Raw genomic sequence first — 6,463 nt, 5'->3', positions numbered from 1 at the left:
GCAGGAACAGTGGCTTTTCCTGGCTGTCTTTCACCCCATTCTGATTCTTGTTGTTGGATGTTTTAGCCCGGCCATGGCTCGTCCATACCCACATACAGCTCACGCATGGCTCAAGAGGGGAGTGAGACCCAGCCTAGTCAGTCCCACATCTACCCTCTGGTTCTCCATGGCACCAGATGGTGTTGGGATGACAATTATTTACTTTAAAAAGATATTAAATACCTGTATCATGAAATTACATTCTTATTAACAGTGAGATGTACTAGGTAAGAAAATAGCTCATGTGTGAAATGTGTCTGAAATGCATTTTTCCTTACAACTATCAACCATCCACTCACACTAAAACAAAACCACCCTCCAACCCCCTCCCGCTGGCCCCCCCAAAAAGTTGAGGAAAGTTGAGGCAAGCTGGATGAGGAGCAGGGAAGGAAATATTCAGCTATACTAATTGCAGCACAGTGATTAGCAATGGTTCAAGACAGAACCAAAAAGCGTTGGTCAAAAACATGCCTTCAATCCATGGCTATGAGTAAAAACCAAACTCAGCTACTTTTGGTTCATTGCAGTGAGACTGAAAAATATCTCTCACAGCTTCATATAAATACTAGATTCCAGCTCCTTTATTATTATTGTTTTTAAAAGTTTTTGTTTGTTTTTGCAATGTTTGGCTACCTATTTACAACTTATATTTGCTCTGCAACAACTACAAGAGGTAGGCATAAAGCATGAAAACTTTTCTCCATTAACCTTGCGTGGGTTGTTCATTGCATATTGCTGTTCACTGTGGACATAAGAAGTCACTCTCTTCTTGCCTTTTCTAAACCCCCAAAGCTGTTGCCATCCCACCAGTGAATATTCTAAAAGAGAATACTACTCCTAAATAAGAAACTTTCTCTACTGAAGGATACTGTCATAGTGTCTGTTGCAGAACAGTCATATATATATGTGTGTGTATTCATTTTAAAAATAAGCAACACTAAAAAAATACAAACCCAGGTTTCTAGAACCAATTCTCTTGATTCTCTACTTCCATAAATAAAGTGTACCATTTGGCCAAGACTACAGATTTTTTTTTCACAGATGCAAGTGCCATGCAAAATAAGTTAAAGAACAGATACCAGGGCCCAGCTGCGTGGCCTAGCGGCTAAAGTCCTCGCCTTGAACGTGCTGGGATCCCATATGGGCGCTGGCTCTAATCCTGCCAGCTCCACTTCCCATCCAGCTCCCTGCTTGTGGCCTGGGAAAGCAGTTGAGGACAGCACAAGGCTTTGGGATCCTGCACCTGTGTGGGAGACCTGGAAGAGGTTCCTGGTTCCCAGCTTCGGATCGGCGCGCACCAGCCTGTTGCAGCTCACTTGGGGAGTGAAACATAGGATGGAAGATCTTCCTCTCTGTCTCTCCTCTTCTCTGTATATCTGACTTTGTAATAAAAATAAATAAATCTTAAAAAAAAAAAGAAATTGAATATGAGCCAGAGTTTTGCATTGCAACTTGAGTGGACATTGCAAACCTCTAACCTTGGTCAGCTATGGCTTTGGCCATAAAGTGATCTTCGGCAATGTACTGAGCAAAAGCTATAAGTCCTCCTGCTTGGTCTAACACATCTTTCTTCATTAAGCATGACATTCCTGTTACACATTTGAAACCAGTCACATTGACAGAGATATAGGACCTTGGATGTAAAGTTCCAAAATACACCTGTTCCAAGGCGGCAGCAAAGCCCTGTCTGCAACACAAGGCAGCCCGTGAACCAAACCCGTTTTTCTGTCATTTAATTAACCATGTCAGTCAGTGTTCTGGGATTACTCACATTCCACTATCACAAATCCATATAAGATCATACTTTGCACTTCATATCCTGGCATTAAGTTAATAATTTTCAGATTGATGCCAACCTTTTTGCCACCTATGAACAATCTAGCATCAACATTTGGCTATTTCCCAAAAAGCTTCTTGCAGACATCAATGGATGAGTCATCATGGTCTTGTACACAAAGGAGCACTTCATATTTGGGATAATCCAATCCAAAGAAGGTTTCCAAGTTGTTGATCAGGTTGGGATCTACTCCTCTCAGGGGTTTCAGAAGAGACACACCTGGGAGCTTGCTACAGGGCTGCTTGTCAGTTGCCTTCTTGTTGATGTGTAATCTGGTGTAGGTGATGGTCATGAAATGCATCAGCCATAGCACCAAGTAGAGGACGAATCCGAAGTTGGCCAGTCCCTCCAGGGCCAGGACCAGCAGCGCCATCCCCCCGGCCTGTCGACCTGGCCCAGCCTGCTCCCGCCACCACTGCTGCCGCTCTAGCTTTAGCGCCTGAGGAGGACAGGGTGGGAGTCCGATGTGGGGGCGTGGGAGGAAAGAAGAAACGGATGCCAGTTCTAATCCTGCCAGCTCCACTTCCCAACCACCTCCCTGCTTGTGGCCTGGGAAAGCAGGCGAGGACGGCCCAATGCATTGGGACCCTGCACCCACATGCGAAACCCGGACAGAAGTTCCTGGCTCCCAGCTTCGAATCAGCGCAGCACTAGCCATTGCGGCCGCTTGGGGAAGTGAATCATCGGACAGAAGTTCTTCCTGTCTCTCCTCTTCTCTGTATATCTGCCTTTCCAAGAAAATAAATAAATCTTACAAAAAAATCAATGAATAACAGTGATAATTTTTTAAAATGGGAGCAAAGAAAAAATTCTTTGGGAACCAACTAGAGCAACTAATTATTCAGAACACTGGCAAATAGAAGAAAAGAGGGGAACAAATTTCTTACCTTTCCCATAGGATCTGTCCCTCAAGGTGATGAGGAAAGACTTCCTATTAACTGTGAAGGAATAATAAAATTTGGACACCACCATTTTGCAACCCCTAATGAGATGATGGAACAAACAATGATGATCAGCAGCTGCTAAGCAGCTGACTAGACTGAATGAATCAGGCTGCTGACACCTGAAGCACCACAGGGAACAGACATCCTGGGCATCCGCACTCGGTACCCTGTGCTTGCCAACAAAACCAGCAACAATAAAACACAAGTTGCAAATGATTTAGTCTTGGGCCTCGCTCTACACCAACCATATGTGGGCATAACAATACAGAGATGCAGGACACTATCAAAAGACATCCTGAGATGCCATCAGCATCTTCATAAACCGCATAACATAAGAGGCATGATGTCCTATAGCATTTCTGGGTCACAGAGAGGACAGATGATTAGTACACTATGTAGAACTTGTGTGGATCCTGGCTCGAACCAATGCTACTGTTGTATTTAGATAAGGTAATTGGAATAACATAAAAAACTCCTCAAATAATTGATACATTTTAAAAAAGTATTGGCCTTTAAAGTGTGTTTCCATTATGGTTTGCTAAAATAGATTTATTATTCAGAGTGTTTTTTTGAGATTTATATATTTATTGGAAAGGCAGATGTACAGAGAGAAGAAGGGAAAGACAAAAAGATCTTTCATCTGCTGGTTCACTCCCCACGTTATGACAAAGGCTGGAATTGAGCTGATCTGAAGCCAAATCCAAGAGATTCTTCTGGGTCTCCCATGCAGGTGCTGTGTCCCAAGGCTTTGGGCTGAGCTTGATTGATTTCCCAGGGCATTAGCAGGGAGCTGGAAGGTAAATGGAGCAGTTGGGGTATGGATTGGCACCCATCTGGGATCCTGGCTCATGCAAGGATTTTAGCCACTAGGGTGACATGCTGGACTCCATATCAAATTTTTAGAGAGAGAAAAAATGCTTTCCTGACAAAGCTGTTCAGAGTTGAAAATGTTCCATTACTCCCATCTCTGTCTTAGCAATGCTTTCATTAATCAAGCATTTTAATTATTTTACTTGAAAGAGAGACCTTCCATCCTCTAGTTCCATCTCCAAATGACTACAATGACCCACATTGAGCCAGTCCAAAGCTGGGAGCCAGGAGATTCTTCCACGTGTCCCACCCGGGCACAGGGGCCTAAGGCCTCAGGTCATCTTCCACTGATTTCCCAGGCCATTAGCAGGGAGCTGGAGCAGAGGTGGAGCAGCTGGGATTCAGACTTGTGCCCATATGGGATGTCAGAGCTCACACCACAAATGGAGGATTAGCCTGATAAGTCACTGTGCTAGTTCTTATGCTTCCCTTTTTAAAGGAGTTTGGTTGTTGTCAGGATAAAAAGAGACACAGTGGGTAGATTATTCTTACCTCATGCATGTGTTTCTAACACTGGGCTTTCAAGTCAGGGCAAGTTCCTGGTGAAAGCTTTCCTTAAATCCTTCCCTGTCCAAAGGATTTCAAGAGATTATTCTGGTCTTATAAAAGCAACCAATTTGTACTCCCACTCTCTAGAGCATGCTCACTAAGTTCATGTTCCTTGTTATCCCTATACCTAAAGCTTCCTAAGATCACCCTGTGCTTCTGCAAAAATACTTTGCCATTATCCTTACCTACAATGTCAGGCTACACTTAGATATCAGAATGATGGACTTGTAACTGTTTGTGAAAGACTATCCTATCGTAATAAAGGATGGGAAATCAGTTGGGTTGGAGAGGGGATTTAGGGATGGTGGAAAGAAGGAGGGAAGATAGGAATTTTCTGAGCGTGTTAAGGAATCCAGCACATCTGCTGTTCTACCTTTGGTCAGCAGGTGGTGCTAACTCTGACCTCAGGAGTCAGTTCCTTGAGTTCTTCACTAGCCACAGTTTCCCATCTGCTGAAGGAGCACTTCCTCTACCCATCAGGACAATGGTGTAGCAAGAGCTGTCTGATGAATAGCTGTGTTACCCTAAACTTTATTTAAAAGAATGTATCTGTAGGAGCAGGGCGATTTCATTCCAACAGGAATTCAGACTTGAAAATAATTGGCCATTTTGGGAAGGGGAGGAGAAACAATTCAACAGGAAGGCTGAATGACCAAGTGAACACTCTTTCAGAGGCCATTGCTACAACACTGTGCTTACCAGCACAAACATAACCCTGCTAGCTACGCTGTTAGAGCGTTGCAATTAGCCAGGCTGGTGAGATCATTAAAGATGGACATCGCCATTTCATCTGCTTTTTCATTCATAATGCAACCTATCAAGATCCAAGTTTCTGTAAGACACACAAACTGCTAACAGACCTCTAACAACCAGGCAGCCAACAACATGGCAAAGCCATAAGCAAGTGAAAAACCCTCCCATCTCCTCATGGAAAGAATCACGAGTAATGAATGTAGGAGACCACAGCCAATCTCCACGCCTATCTTTATTTAAGTTTTAAGCCAAGCTATTTTTTAAAGATGTATTCATTTTTATTGGAAAGTCAGATTTACAGAGAGAAGGAGAGGCAGAGAGAAAGATCTGTCTGCTGGTTCACTCCCCAAGGGTCTGCAATTATCTGATCCCAGGAGCCAGGAGATTCTTCCAGGTCTCCCAGGTGGGTACAAGGTCCCAAGGCTTTGGGCCATCCTCAAAGGCCTTGCCAGGCCCCAAGCAGGGAGCTGGAAGTAGTGGAGCATCTGAGAAAAGAACCGGCTCCCATATGGGATCCCAGTGCATGCAAGATGAGCACATTTACCACTAGGCTACAGTGCTAGGCCGATCCAGCCCTATCTCACAGCCCCTTCTCAGCTCCAACTCACTTTTGCTCACTTTTTAACACAGAAGGAATGCTCATTGGTGTCTGTGGAAGGCACTGCAACTTTCTAGCTCATGTTCAAACACAGCAAATAGAAATGCAAGCACAGATCCTCTAAGGCAGAAGTGTAACATAATAGTCCAGATGAGCCCCAAGGTCAGTTTGGGGTTGCCATCTGTAATGTAATTATTGCCAATATTCATCAGCTTCATCTGAAAAAGACAATCTCACAATGCTGTACTTTTTGTTTAATTTTTACATATTTTCTTTACTGATATTTAATCCTTTCCATTAATGATATACAGTGAAATAATCTATTCTACGTTTGTTCTAATGATTTTTAATTTTTTTTAATTTTTAAATTTATTTTTATTGAAATGGCAGATAAACAGAGAGGAGGAGAGACAGAGAGGAAGATCTTCCATCCAATGGTTCACTCCCCAAGCGGCCGCAATGGCTGGAGTTGAGCCAAGCCAAAGCCAGGACCCAGGAGCTCTTACAGGACTCCCATGCGGGTGCAGGGTCTCAAGGCTTTGGATGTCCTTGACTGCTTACCCAGGCCACAAGCAGGGAGCTGGATGGGAAGCAGGGCTGCTGAGAATAGAACTGGTGCCCATATGGGATCCCAGCGCATGCAAGGCAAGGACTTTAACCATTATGCTATTGTGCCAGGCCCTCCTATAATTTTTAATACATGTATGCACTCATGTATTTTATTACTCACAAAATAGTCCCTGTGCTGCAGTGAAACCCTAACTCCTGTATCATTCACTCATCTCTTTCTGGTCCCTGGTTTTGCTTTGTCTACAATTTCAAATAAATCGAATGACGTTGTAGGCAAACTAGATACTGGATTTTTGCTACACA

At 43.6% G+C, this 6,463-nt stretch overlaps 1 pseudogene; it reads right to left on the bottom strand.

Moving 5' to 3' along the window:
• Window positions 1-1,443: 1,443 nt before the first annotated feature.
• On the bottom strand, window positions 1,444-2,249 carry LOC131479331 (ceramide glucosyltransferase-like; annotated as a pseudogene).
• Between the last annotated feature and the right edge of the window lie 4,214 nt (window positions 2,250-6,463).

The sequence above is a fragment of the Ochotona princeps genome, unplaced genomic scaffold, assembly GCF_030435755.1.
Source record: "Ochotona princeps isolate mOchPri1 unplaced genomic scaffold, mOchPri1.hap1 HAP1_SCAFFOLD_641, whole genome shotgun sequence".
NCBI classification, from domain to species: Eukaryota; Metazoa; Chordata; class Mammalia; order Lagomorpha; family Ochotonidae; genus Ochotona; species Ochotona princeps.
Note: the sequence above shows the minus strand (reverse complement) of the source record. Positions and strands in the feature narration are given on the sequence as shown.